The sequence below is a fragment of the Culex pipiens genome, chromosome 2 (genome assembly GCF_016801865.2).
Source record: "Culex pipiens pallens isolate TS chromosome 2, TS_CPP_V2, whole genome shotgun sequence".
In the NCBI taxonomy this organism is placed as follows: domain Eukaryota; kingdom Metazoa; phylum Arthropoda; class Insecta; order Diptera; family Culicidae; genus Culex; species Culex pipiens.
The window spans coordinates 150,071,406-150,086,656 of NC_068938.1; the positions used below are offsets into that span (position 1 = coordinate 150,071,406).

General features: G+C 41.4%; 1 protein-coding gene across 2 annotated transcripts in view; it reads right to left on the bottom strand.

Moving 5' to 3' along the window:
* LOC120421450 (LIM domain-binding protein 1-A) overlaps positions 1-8,311 on the bottom strand; it is a 36,166-nt gene extending 27,855 nt beyond the window's left edge. Inside the window, exon 1 of one of the 2 annotated variants that reach the window (XM_039584660.2) lies at positions 8,091-8,311. The gene's annotated coding sequence lies outside the window, so the exon portion shown is untranslated. The remainder of the gene's footprint in view (positions 1-8,090) is intronic. The other variant, XM_039584659.2, reaches the window with a different exon arrangement.
* Between the last annotated feature and the right edge of the window lie 6,940 nt (positions 8,312-15,251).

Genomic DNA, 15,251 nt, shown 5'->3' on the forward strand with positions numbered 1-15,251 from the left:
TTTACAATCTTTCGAAGTTTAACTTAAAATGTTTTTTCAAGCATAATTTTTGAAGTACTTTTCTAAACTTCATAATATTAACTAGGGTCTTGTGAGACCTCAAGACGGATCGAATGAGACTAATACGGTCCAAATCGGTTCAGCCAGACCGGAGAAAATCGTGTGCATATTTTTCGGTGCACGGGCTCACATCCAGACACACGCACAGACATTTGTTCAGAATTTGATTCTGAGTGTGGTGGGTCTACGAAGTTGAATAAAGAATTTCATTTTTCGAGTGATTTTATAGCCTTTCCTCATTCAGGTGAGGAAGGCAAAAATCTCCAAATTTATGGGAAATTTCAGATGAACAAATTTCATGTAAAATGTGAAAACTTGTGATTCATGCTTCGAATTTAGTATAGAAATTTCTGGCAAAATCCCGACTTTTTAGCAATTTTACCTAAAATTTATATGTTTATTGTTAAAAAGCTTATAAACTTAGTTAACTAAATATTAATATGGATTTTTATTCTTAAAACTATATCAGCTACTTTAGTGATGGTACATTTAACGTACAAATCAAGTTTGAACATCTTAAATATGATTTTAATAAGAAAAACTATGACTATCAAAGTCACCCCGGAATTAAAACTAAGAATTTTTAACGTAACTATTTTTCTAAAAACTGTTGGATTTTTTTTCCCAAAATAGTGCATGGACTTGGTGTGACGTACCCCAGTACATGTTTAGAAATAATAATCTTGAGAAAAACCTTTACTGTTGGAAAACATTCCAAAAACAAACTGAAATCCTGTCAAAGTCACCCCGGTTTACGGTACGAGTAAATTTCGAAGCAAAATTATATAAACTTTCAAAAAAAAAATAATTGAAAATTCGAATTTGGTTATGACATAGGATGTTCAATGTTTGGTGTTCAAATTAAAACCAACCAATGCTTCTCTTTTGTTCGTTTTTAGAATGTGTTATTTTAACTTGTAAAAAAATTGCAATAATTAAAATTGAGAGAAGCAAAAAAAAACGTGGATCCCGAAATTTACCTTAAAGCATGCTTAACAGTTACACCCCAGAAATGAAAACTTAAGTTTTTCAAATACTATTTTTATTTATTATTTATAAATATTATAAATATTAGCTATATTTTAAGTTCACAAAAATGTGATAATATGGTAATTCATGCAACAAGTTTTTGTAACTTTTGAAAAATCACTTAGTGCGAATGATTCATATACATTTTAAACTACTAAATCCAAAATAGCTCAATGAACGATCTTGTATTTGGAGATTCAAAATAAAAAGTCCAAAAGTATAAAAAGTTCCTCAAAATCATGAGGCGTTAAGGTTTCATTGAATAATTATTTATTAATTGTAACTGAATCCATTTAATAAATTAAAAAACGTACTTTTGTTTTTAAATTATTGGCACTTTTGGCATAGCAAAAAATCCCGATACCCGGGAATTCCCGGGAAATTGCAAAATTCAACTCTCGATACCCGGGAAATTGAAACTCTCAAGAATGGTCACCCTCTCTACGTAATGCATATAGAACAGGGGTGCTCAAAGTTTTTGGAGGCCGGGCCAAATTTAAAGCTCAAATGAGCTTGCGGGCCAAATATACAAAAAAGGTTGTTAAAAAAATTAATTACGTTATTTTAATGTAAAATATTACATTTCTGTTATTTAAAAAAAATGTGTATTCAAAATAATAGAAACCACAAAATAACTGGTTTCTATCGGTATTGTTGATTTTGTTGTTTCTGGTATTTGAAAAAAAAAAGTTTTTAGCTGAATGTACTTGTGTTTTCAAAAAAAAAAATTAAGTTTTGTTTTTATATTTCGAAAATGGTGGTGACATTACATGTTGAACAATTCATCTATAAGTTAAGTGTGGCTAATGAAAAACTTTTAGAAAATGATGAAAGCTTCCGCATAGTTAACCTGCAATCATTATTTTCAAAAAAAAGCGAAACAACATTTATTTATTTCATCGAAAATTTACTAAAATTCAAATTATTTTGAATAAACCCAAACATGCTCAAATGATTTTAAATGCAAAGGAATGCTTATTTAATTAATTTCAGCTAAATGCACTTAAATTTCATTTTTTTATGTTTTTTGAAAATATATTTTTGCTCCTGGTTTTCGAGCCAATTTTTTAATAATGGTGGAGGGGTGGGTTGATCGACGAAAGCTTTGTTAAATATTTGCTGCAAACTTGATTCTCAGATTTCCACATTTTGTCTGCCTGAATCAGTTGATAGTCAATCAAATTCGTTATCTAACTGTAATGAGTTCGAATCCCTAAGGAAGTACAATGTAAGTTTGAGGGTCAGTTTATAAAAGGGTCAATATGACTTGCAAATTAATAAAGAAAACTTTTATTTTTGCAACTATTACAGAATTCTACCTAAAACAAACTTGTACGTTTTTTTATATTTCTAAAAATGTTTGATAAAAGTTTTGACGATATTTACTAGTTTCACTCACATTGAAACGTGTGAAATTGTTTTAATTACAAAATATTTGGAACAAATTATTTCCTAAATAATATCAATAATATTATTAATTAAAAAATAAAAAAGATAAGCATAAAAAATCTTAAAATAAACCCTAATTTTGAAAAAGTATAAAATCACTTTACAAGTGGTCAACGGGCCATTTTACATGATCATTCAAAATGGGTCCGCGGGCCACAAAATATCACCTCGCGGGCCACGTTTGGCCCGCGGTCCATACTTTGGGCACCCCTGATATAGAAGAAGGGGTCGCTGGATGTGTTGCGCTTCATACACAAAATAAATTGTATGGAAATTTGGTTGCGAGGGAAGTCAATAATCCCAAATGTTGCGTTACGTAATGAAATCACGCTCCCTTACCAAGATAACTTTTAAATAGAATATCTTCTATCGTTAACAGTTTTCTAAGACCCCTTGGGGACCATCCACAAACCACGTGGACACGTGGAAGTCTGGACTGTATTTTGTAAAGTGATATTGCAACAATAGAAATAAAGGAAAATCCACGGTTCAAATAACCGTGGATTGGTTAACTATAAATCAATGCTCTTTCGTACTGTCCACAATCACTATTTTTAAGGTTTCAATGAACCACATTTGAGACTTTAGTTTTGAACACCGGGAAAATCCGTAGGGAAAAGCTCACTGCTGGTGAAAAGCATCGCAGCCATCATCAAATCCAAATCCGCGATATGTCGGTGGCGGTGGCCCGCGAGAGTCACAGCAGCCAACAAACAACAGTAAAAAAAAAGTGTACGTGAATAGTACGAAGAGAGGAGTTCAGAGGAGCGAGAGGAAAAAAAAATGCCGTAAACCAAAAAGAAGTCGACGACGACGATGATGATGATGAGAAGGAGAGGAGACACGACGACCAAACCAACAAAATCAACCAACTCTAAACCAGAGAGAAACAACGAAACAAAAAATAATATGACGGGGTCGATCCGTGATGGGAGGAATCCGTTGCCGGAGAAGAAGCCCTGCCTGACAGCAGAGTTGCCAGGTGGATGCGATGATAAGTGACCCCGTGATGAGTGATCCAGTTGTGTACTGGAATGTTGTTCTTGTTGGAGGGAATTGGAAGAAAGCTCCATGGAGAGTTGTCAATGGAATCGCATGTAAGTTAGTTGATAAAAATGTGCTTGAATTTGAAGCTGTAGGCGAATTGCGAGAAACAAATTGAAGATGAGCAGTGTGTGTTTGTGGAAATTTATTCATGTAAAAAAGTAATTAAACAAAATACATTGTTAGTTTACAATTCTGAAGTTGTTTTATTTTTTGAAAAGGTCCAATAAACCAAATTTTCCAGTTTTTGATTTTTGGGTGTTTTTGAAACAGCCTTGAGTCGGGGGTATTAAAAACACCCAAAAAGCAAAAACTGGAAAAATTGGTTTATTGGACCATTTAAAAAAAAACTCCAGGTATTATGTTTTCGCAAAATACCTGGATAATATTGATTTATCTGAAAGAGCACACGATTTTGAACCAAAATGCATATCTAACTCAAAAGTAAAGAAATGAAAATGCATATGAGACATTTATGCGAATAGGGGCAGTACAGTTTTGTAACTTCAAAATTTTACAATAACGAATCCAAAAAATTAAATTATATTATCAACTTTTGTAAATTTGTTCTCCGATCTCCTGTATTGAAAAAAAAAAATATTCAAATTTTGCTAAATCTTATTTCGATTCTTAATTTACATTTGTAGTAAAACTTACGTTTCAAATTTTACAAAAATATATGTAGTGTCGTGAACAAATCATAAAAATAAGAATTGTGTGACGATTTTATGGTGATTTCGACTTTCTTACATGCCCAACAATAAAAACCTTCAAGTTGATGAATAATTATATAAAAAAAAACAGTCAGAATTGGGTCCTGAAATTAAGTTAAATCTGCAGATTTTATCGTTCACCATGATAAAGCTTATTTGCTAAAAGCAATGCCACATTGAACGACCGTAAATCAATTTGAAAAAAAATATCCTGGTCAAGGTCACCAAATAAATCTTGGGACAAACTGGGGGTAAATGATTTTCCTAGTTTCCACCAGAATAACCATTATCTGTTCCAGATTTTGACATATTTTCTGTTCCAGATTTTGACATATTTTCTGTCTTCTGTCTTTATGATTAAAATGAACGATTAAAATGCAAAATTTCAAAAAAAAATATATTTATCTGAGTTTAGATGTAAATTCAACCTATTTGAAACTAAAAAATTAATTAAACCATCTTAAAATATTTAATTTCCGAACTATGCAACTAAGAAGTCAATTAAATAAATATTTGAAACATGAAAACTATTTCAAAATTTGCACATTCCTTCACACTAATCAAATAACTTCGACGCCAATATTTCAAAAAGCATTATATACAAACCATGCTTTTTATGAAAAACTCATTCGAAAGTTTAGCATCATTCTTCAATTCACATTTTAATATAAAAGCAAAAGCAGATGTTGTAATGATAACAAACGATGAAAAACGTTGCTTTTATTTGATACGTGATCATCCATATTCAATAAAACATTATTTTTTTCATTATATTTAAGAAAAACAAACATAACTTCTTTTGAAATCACCAACGTCTATATCACCCTTTGTTATGATTCGTTTCTCTTCGCCGAATGTACATGGCGCCTTTTGCAAGCGGAGGGGAAGTTTTGTTATGATTCGCTTTTCGTCGGCAAATGTACATGGCGTCTTTTTCATGATGCTTTTTTTTTTTCGTCACGAGGTTCATGTAGTCTTTTATTTGACAGGTTGACAGGGCTATATAAGCAGGCATTGCTGATGCCAGAGATTTTGTTCATGTTACTTTATTTAAAATCATAATTAAACAGACTTTACTGACGTAGGAGAACTATACCCTTTTTCAGCCTTTTTCTATTCTTGGCATATCAGCACTTTGATCATGAGCTTACAGCTTTCATGAAGTGTTTTTGACTGTTACAAAGTAATAAATAGCTAAATAAAAGTGAGCAAGCAACTCTCCATTGTTGATACATCTGAAAATGTTGATTTAATAGCGGAAAACGACAAAAGTTATGAGAATTGGTCGAACGGCTAAGAGTGATTAAAATGGGTATATTTCCCCTAACTTGTGCTCATTTTTGGTGGAGAGGTAGTTTAATAGGAGTACTTTCAGAATATGCAATAACCCAGAATGTGTCAAAATGTACATGATGCCTTTTGAAATGTTGCCGTCGACTTGTTAAAACCAAAAACTATCCTTAATTTCATTAAATATTTTAACCATTCTAATTGGATTCACATAGTTGCGCATACAATATTTTTGTTATTGTGATATCTTGCATAACTAAAACCTGCATTCATTTCGAAAATGCATATCTCCCTAACGACTATCTTTACGTTATTACACAATTTACAATTTCCAGGTAAATCACTACTTGCATACGTGAACATCACCCGCGCGACTGTTTACATTAGCAACGACGAAACGACAGTCTGTCTGCATTGTCCAACTGTCTCACTGTCCCATCCACACTTCGGTTATCAATCCCAACGGCGCTGGCAACTCTGGCTCTGGCTTGCTGGACGGTGATTTTTTGAGACCATCATCGACGAAACGTCGCTCGGAACCGACACAACACGGTGGAGGGAGGGTGTGAGAAACGAGCGCGGCGGGTGTAAATTTAAGTTCTTTTGCAGCGGTGGTAGTGTGACGGCGACGGTGTGCGAGATGGGTTTGTATGGGTGAGTGTTCCATGATATTCGTCGGCCGAGAAGGCCGTCCAAGATTGGTGGCGGTGGCGGAGACGGGGTTGGAGTCCCCTCTTCCACACACTCACACCTTGCTCTTTACTTTTCTCTAGCTTCCGCGCGCCAACCCAATAACATCCACACACCACAAAGGTTTCACACTGTGTGTAGCGTTTTTATTTCTGTGTTCTTCTTTCACTTTGCCCACTGTGTTCACGAAATTAACAACACACATACAGGTGAATCCGTGTGCAACTTCTTCAAAATCTTTTCCAACATGGTGTTTCGATCTCTGATTGAAGTATTTTATGTGGTCACTTGCTCGGTGTTTCTCGGGAAAATTCAATGAAATTCACTGAGCCCCCCTAGTCCATGTCTCCAGGGTTCGGGCCCCGGTAGTCCGATTTGTTGCTGTGGAAACCCGGGACCGATTGCAAATCGGCAATTTTTCCACCTGAGCGCATCCGCTACTCCGCTGGCATAGACACACAGAGTGAGAGAGCAAACGCTGCTCAAGTGCTACAGGATTTCCATTTTTCCACTAATGTGTTTGTGAGCTTGCCGAAAAAAAGGAGCACTTGCGATCGTCCTTACCAGCATTCTTCCTCTGACACTTTATTATGTTCTTTAACTTTTACGCACAACAATCGTGAATTGTTCCACCGTCTTTGCCGTCTACTTAGATCCCAATTTGACGTTTCACGACCGTCGTGGCGCGATTTGATGGAAACGTCGACGATGACGCGCGTGGAGCAACCGCGATAAAGATATCGGCCGTCGTAGAGTGTGTATTGAACAAGCCGAGGAAGATCTTCTCTTTACGGCGGCCCCAATATCGACGACCAACACCACAACAGCCACCGCCGCTGATTTTCCATCCACCGCCAGCGAAACAAAACTTACACAAACAGCCGCACAGCAGCAACACTACACACAAATCGAAAAGAAGAAAACTGGCACTCTTCCACACACAGAGTTTTTTCTTCTTTGATTTGCTCTAGCATACACACCACTGTGCCGGGTTGCCAGCAGAACAAATCGCGTTGTGATCCAAATTCGCGAATCGATTGTGAAAACTAAATAGGCACCTGTCACAATGCTCTCTCATTAGCAGACCCGTCACTGTATTTTCTTACTTTGACAAGTTGATCGTTGCGTTCATGATCTGTCCATATGAGTTAGTTTGCTTGTATATGTCACCTGCTTCTCGGTATTATGCAATTTTGTATTCGATCTGTAACTTCCTTGTTTTGAAATCAACCGTTCCTGTCACTTTTCAACTTTGTATCATTCCACAAGAATCCTGCACTGCTTCTTCTCTTTTTGCTTCACACAAACAAAATGTTTATTGAAACCGGAACTGCATCCAAAGTTTTGCATGTTTCACCAAGCAATGTTTACACAATTTAAATCTCAACAAACACTCTAGCCTTCCCGAACCTGGCAACACTGCGTGCCCTACTCTTTTCACCGCGCACTGTCTGACAGCGCTGCCAACCCAACACACACCTTCACCTCAACTTTTCCACGCAAGCTCACACCAACACACCCACATGGTGGAAAACAAAAAAAAGGTCGACACAGCACTCAAAAACCATAACCTCCAAGGTGAGCGAAAGAGATAGCAACACACAAACGAAGCCACCTATCGTCGAGCGGTCCCCATTGTGAAAGAAAGAGAAGGAAACAAAAAAACGCACACACAAACACACACTTGAGCGCAGGAGGAAGGGAAGAGGAGGAACACAGCAAGAAACGAAGAAAAAAACGCTCCCGGGAAGTTTTTTCGCGTCCGACGAGAGGATTTTTTCAGTCCTCCCAATGGCAAGAAAAAAATGGTCCAACCTTCCGGCGGATACCGTCGGCCGGATTTGGGCCGCTTCCGTCGCGGTTCGGCACCGTTCTTCGTCACTCCGAGCACCACTAGCACGTCACGAACGCAGACTGCACTACAGACGCCATCCGGATACACTTTTTTCACGAATACACTCCGCACAACACACTATCGCTCGCTATCCGTCGTGACCATGTCGGACGGCCATTTTAAAATATATTGCACGAAGACGGCACCAGCGGTCGCTGTCGTAGCAGGCATTGACGCGCAAGGTTTGTCAGAGCAGAGGTTGGCCGGTGCGAGAAAGGGACAGAAGCACGCAATCCCCTTGGGATTCTGCTCTCGATGGAGTAGTTTGTCTCGCTCTAAGCGGCAACTCTGGCGTACCTTATTCACATCTTACAAACTTTGCGTTTGTATGTCGACTTGGCTACGCAAGATAATACAGAGGAGCGAAAGAGTAAAAGAGAGCATCATTTATGTCGACCGATCAAGTGACGTTTCAACTTTGCTCACCTGCATTTGACGCCTTGGGCTTTGTCCGAGGTTTAATGGATAACAAAATATGAGTTGAACAACCAACGAATCCTCAGAAATTTTGGCTGCATCGGACTCCTACCAGTTGGCCGTCGAAGATATTGCTCCGTGATCGGCTACCTTTAGCGTCCTCCCTTCAAGTCCGTAAAAAGCCATAGGGAGAACACTCGAATCCCGACGGTTGGACACCAATTGTTGTCAAACGAACACTTTTTAGTTTGACACCAGACGTACATCTGCACTCAATAGGCAGGGAGCGGTCGTGGCTGAATGGTTACGATGTTCGCTTTATAAGCGAATGATCCTGGGTTCGATACCCATCTGCTCCCAACGAGAAAGTTCTGGACTCATTGAATTTGGAAATTAATGAAAAAACATGAGCTCACGTCGGGGTTCGATCCCCTGTCCTTAGGATTGGCAAGCAAAATGCTTTCCACTTTAAGCGGATTACGCACTTCGGAAGGAACCGGTCAAGAAAAAATGGGCAACAGCAGCAGCGCAAGCAAGTCACAGAGGGTGAAGAAAAGCCCCAAGAAAACGCTCCATCTTCTTTGTTCTGCTGATCGTAAAGCTGTTTCTTGACCCCTTTCCTTCCGATCTGCATACTAGCCTTTACCGTGGAGCATTGGTAGCTTGAGGAGGACTTAGACTGATATAGTTGAATCCAAGAATCGGACAAAGAATCAAATTGAATGCAAGTTGAATATCAGAACTCAAACAAGATTGCATGCAAGATTGCAAGCGCAGTTGAAATTGAATCTAAAAATACCTCGCTATAAATAGCCTGGGCGACTGATAGAATTCATCCAATAAGAGATGAGAAGAATTGAAAAGCTTTCTAATGGGAAACATTAGAAATGAGAACACACGAAGAATTCGAACAACAATGCAAAACGCTCGTTACCACTCGCCTAGGGTGGCTCCTCAGACCATTCACCTTCCCAAAAACCGTCCAACTCCAAGCGAAACTTACTTGAGGATACCGTGGAGATTTTCCCTTAATACTCTGAAAAAAGTGGAGCATCAACACTTCCCGTCTTCCAAAATCTCATATCCTTGTCCCTGGTACGCGGTGGAGATGGGAGCGGCCGGCAATGGACGGCTGCCATGGTGGTGAGTATCTGGTTCAGGTGCACCATGGAATTGGTTCTATTCCCAATTATCGATTCCTAGGCAACTTGGGCTTAGACAATCATCACATCACATGGCGAAAATCCAGTCTGCAATCCGCTAAAATCACCGTCTCATAGCAAAGCGAAGACGTGCATCGGCACTCAATAGCACTTGACAGTTTTTCTAAGGCCATGGCTTGGAAAAGGCACCATATCAATTTGTTTTGTGCCTAAAGTATGTTTTTTTGCAATGCACTATGAGGTTCTGAACGAACGAAACCTTTATCTTCACTCAGTCGCCAGCCAGCGACAAGTTAAGACGTGTTTTGCTCGTGTTGTCATCTCGTGTGCTTGGAAGTTTTTGACAGATGGAGGTATAGGAATCCTCCGAGGAGGAAGATTTTCGTCCCGTCCGCGGGAATCGGAAGCGGAAGAAGTCCAGCGAGGTCACTGGAATCGGCATCGAAGGAGAAAAAGTTGAGAAGACCCTGCTCAACAACAACAAGTTCAGCCCGCTAGCGGATAACAAAAACAACAACAATGCCAGCCCAGCAGGAGGAGGGGACGCCCCGGCGGTTCCACCACCCGGCCAGTCGGCAGGTAAACAAAAGCAACCACCTTTGGTGGTGAAGAACACCACGGATTTTTACGAGGGGGATGACACTCCTGCGTTGACCGAGCGATAAAGCTCCCTTTCCAGACCTTTGCAGCGCTTAATTTGCTTTCCCGCTTTATTTTGCTTTAACTCGCGTTAACCGCGATAACTCGCTTTTTGGCATGCGTTTTGTTTCGTTCACGCATCAGACTGCTCGATTTTTATGACAGCGAGAACTGTCAAACGCATATGACAGTTCTCGTTGTCAAATCAGTCGAGCAGTTTGTTTTGCTGGAACCGATCATCAGCGACCGAAAATCTTGACCGGATCCCGTCGCCGGAGAACCGCGACGACCATGAGGAGGAGGAAGATCCTTCTTCTCTACCATCTTCCTCCTCCCATAAAAGTAAAGTACCTGAACATTATCGTTCAAGCCGCCGTTAACACGACCTGCCAGGAACGAGAGCGCCAATGATCGAAGGGGACACGCATCCGCGTCGATGCGGTTTCGGGGGGAGTTGCTTTGCTCCCGGTGCAACGTCGTGATGGATCACACCCGGAAAGGTTCAATCGATAAGCACTGGCAGGCGCAGATGCACTTGACAAATTTGTGGGGAAAGGAAGAATCGAAGGCGTCCACCGAGAAAGGTTTCGCCGTACGTGTCGTGTGAGACACGGTTCAGGCAATATCCGGAAGGGACGCTTCACGACGATCCGGACTGCGGGGATTCATGTGTTCCACGTGCAACGTGATAATGGACCATACGCGGAAGGGATCCATCGATAAGCACCTGTTGGCCAAGTTACGCGTCAATCATAGTGCGAAATCTGCCTCCAAGCAGGACAATTCCGTGCTGCGGGTCTACAAGTTACAGGACCAGGACGGTCTTCCGGAAGACGATCAAACCTCCTAGGTGGGTCGAATGAAACCCACCCAAAACAACCGCATCCAACGCAAGCTTACCCGGCTTCAGCGAATAAGCAGCTTCCGGATGAAATGTTAATGAAAACGGGCCGCACGCTGTGACCGGGGTTGGGTATGAAGAGTCTGCTGTGCTGTACGGCGATGAACATCCGGAGGGCCAACCACCGAAGTGCCCCACGGAATCCTGCCAAGTGCTTTACCGGGGATGTCTGACGGGACACTGTTACCGAGACTGAAATCGTGATTGAAAAAATGCGATAAGAAAATGACGAAACGGAAGCTGCTCAACCGGAACCAATCGGAACACCAGCAAAACTACCTCGAGAACACAAGTTCCGAAAAAGTTCGATGTGCGGAGAGAAAGTCGTGGAATCATAATCAGCTTTTAAATTGTTCTTATAGCGATGAAATACACAATAAAGATATATTTAAATAATTTATTTGATTTAATTTTATACTGCTCGATTTATTCCAGATTATACTTTCAGAAATGATTTCCTGAACTTGCCGTAGCCCCTTTGATAATCTTCTCATTGTAATCTTGCATTCTCCAAATCGCGACGCGCACTCCGCCTCCACCTGTCTCCCATTCTGCGAACTCGTTCTGGTAATCGTTAAGCATCTTCTTCTTGTTATTGTCACCGTGGAACAGCTGTTGTTGTGATTCCGTCACCTCTTGCATCGGCGCTACAGACGACCCTTGAACTCCCGGCCCGACAATCGCTGCTTATTAAGGCAGCTAGGTTAGGTTGCGCGTACCCTTCAAGAATGCGCCTCCAGCTTGCGCCGATCGTCTTCCGGCAGGCATTCTATATCTACGTCCACCTCCTCCTGTAATTTCAACGCTTGCGGGGTCCGTTCCGCATCCGCGCCGTTCCTAGATTATGCTGGGCTCATCGTTGTCATTGATCTTTAGCCGCATCGCATCGCCTTGGCCTTGGCGAGCGTTCCCGAGCTCTTGAGGAAATTCCTCAGTTTCTTGGCGAACGTTTCGGCGATTCGCTGGGGGACGGTAACATTCCGCGCATGCTGGCGTAGCCCGTAGGCGTTGGGATTCAGCTTCGAAATTGTTAACTTCGCTGATTGATTCACCGAGGTTTTCGAGAATTTCCGCGATAGCTGCTTGGTGCTCGTTATCGTAAAGGGCGGGTGATGAAGCTTATTCCAAGCCTGCTCCATCTCCTCAGTAAAGTTGCACCAAAATATCAATGTCCATCAGGATGTGGTGCGCATTTTATCACACAAATCTGCCAACAAAATCAACAATTAAAATCTTAACTCGACCCCTCAAAAAATCTTACCCTTCTCCTCCTTGAGTTGCAGTCAGAAATCTTCCGTCTTCCCGTCCGTTTCGTCCACCTCCACTCGGCCACCACAAACTTTGTCAGCATATTTTTCGGCCCCGCATCTGCTCCGTCGGATTCGCCGGACCCGCCATCGGTGTAAACGGTGTACTACGGATTGTAGATTATCACGTTCACCGTCGGCGCCACAACACGGGACGATTTCACCTGATCCGAGCGGCACAAACCAGCAGCGATTTCACCACCGAGTGGGCAAAAATAAAACACCCTGATTGCTTTGTTTATTTTTCCCGAAACTGCAGGAAAAAACCAAAACAAATACCGAGTTGCCAAACCGATTAAAAACTACTCGACTTAAGCCAGCAAGGTTGCAAGATCGATTCGTTTGGTTCAAAAGTCGAGCAGACGTTGACCGCTTTAACTCGCTTTAACGCGCGTTAACTTGCGATAACTTGCTTTAGGGTGGCGTTATGTGAAAACTCGGCACGATGAGTAGCGTTGATGCTTTTCGAGCTCGTTTTTGTGCGTTTTAGTGTGTTATCGCGAAGTGACGTCCCCCTCGGATTTTTACAAGCTCGTGGTGATAGTGGAAAGTTGTAAATTAGGTTTCAAACCGATTTACAAACTAACCCGATTTGGAACCAAGGTGACCTGCTTCTCTGTCAAAGATTTTGACAAGTTACAAGAGCTACTCAAGAAGAAGAAAGTGGAATTCTACACCCACGATCGGCGGAGCGAACGAAATCATCGGGTGGTTCTTCGTGGTTTTCCTGATGAACTGAAACCGGACGAGGTCAAGTACCTTCTGAAGAGGGATCTCAAGCTGGACGCGCTGGAGGTGCATATCATCAAGCGGAAGGAAAAGTCCGCCGTAGACGAAACTCCGTACATTGTGGTCTTCCCCAAGGGATACACCAATCTGAAGAAGCTCTCTGCAATGAAAGTTGTGGCAAGCACTATCATCCGGTGGGAGGCCTACCGGAACAAGCGGCCGAACGTGACCCAGTGCAGGAACTGCTTGCAGCTGGGTCATGGAACCAGGAACTGTCACCTGAAAGGCAGGTGCAACAACTGTGGGGGTCCCCACAAGACGGACGAGTGCAAAGTCCAAGAAGCCGAGCCGAAGCGGTGTGCCAACTGCTCTGGAGCCCACGAAGCCACGGACCGCAGCTGTCCTAAGCGTGCGGACTTCATCCGGCGTCGCCAGCAGGCGTGGAAACCGAAACCGCTGGCAAGGAAGGCGGAGAAGCAGAGTCCAGCTGTTCCGGCGTTTACGCCGGCGGAGTTCCCTCCGCTGCCGGGCGCAGTTCCGGACGGAAAATCCAAGGATCACCCTCGTCCCGCAGGAAGCAGCCAAGGTGGCCCCCGAGACGGTGGAGCCACGGAGAAGGAAGCCGGGGAGGTACTCTACAGTTCGGCTGAGCTGTGGAGGATTTTCTCCGAGTACATCGGCAGGTTCAAGACCTGCAAGACCCGCTTGGACCAAGTAACCCTCGTCAGTTACATGATCTCCAAGTATGGAATTTAAGGAGTTTTTTTTTTTTTGTTATTATATATTGTTTTACTGATCCTCGGTCCCAACCTGGTCACAGCACCTAAAAGGACCTAATAAAAATAAGTTAAGAAAAAAAAACCTTTATCTTCACTTCTGGAGTTTTTTTGAAAAGGTCCTTTAAACCAAATTATCATTTTTTGCTTTTTGGGTGTTTTTGAATACCCCTGACTCAAGGCGGTTCTAAAAACACCCAAAAAGCAAAAATTTAAAATTTGGTTTATAGGTAATAGCACATTTAGCACTTGAAATTTTTGTGATATTCAAATCACTATTCAATTTTTGCTAATCCAAATTGCATAGTGAACAACGATTATTAAAAGCATCGAACTAAAGCTTGTTTTGATGCACAGTGAGCAAAGATTCACTCTGCCGGTTTACGAAGGCAATCATCTCAAAATGTGGTGAAGTGCTATAGACTTATCTATGTGCGCATGTATTCCGTGTACGTACACGAAAAAAAGTGAGGTTAAATTTTGTACCAGCCAGCAAAACAAATGGTGTGCTAGTGTGTGTGAGAACGGGCTTAGATAGCTCTATTGAGTGCCGATGCACGTCTGTTTGACATCCTCTTTACACGGAGTTCACACACACTAAGGACCATCCATAGAGATATCCACGCGCGACAGTGTGTTAGTTTGTAACAAAATTACACACATACATAGGCAAATCGAGTAGAATGATTCGTCTGTCAAAATCAGATTCCCAAAAAAAGTGTCCACGTGGTTTATGCATAGCCCCCTACCAAAAGATTGTTTTGATAGTGTGCGAAAGCGCCGTGTAAAAAGTGACAGTTCGTCACTTTTTAGTTTGTCTTTGACCAACCAACGGGGTACAAACTAAAAAAGTGTCAAAAGAAAAAGTGACCAACCACCGGGAGTTGAGTGTACAGTCAAACCTTTTTTTTACGCGACCTCCTTTTACGCGGATTTTTTTTACGCGGTATTTTTTACGACGGAAGTTACGAATAGAATATCTATCTGTTCAACGGGTGTCTGTACCGGTGTATTCACCATCGATATACAGTGAGTCAAATATTTGTCCGTAAAATTTGCGTAAAAAGCGATTTGACTGTAGCAGCCCAGTTGACAAAACAATTTTATTAAAGAAAAGTTGTGTTTCTTCAATGCGCATGTTTGTGAAACA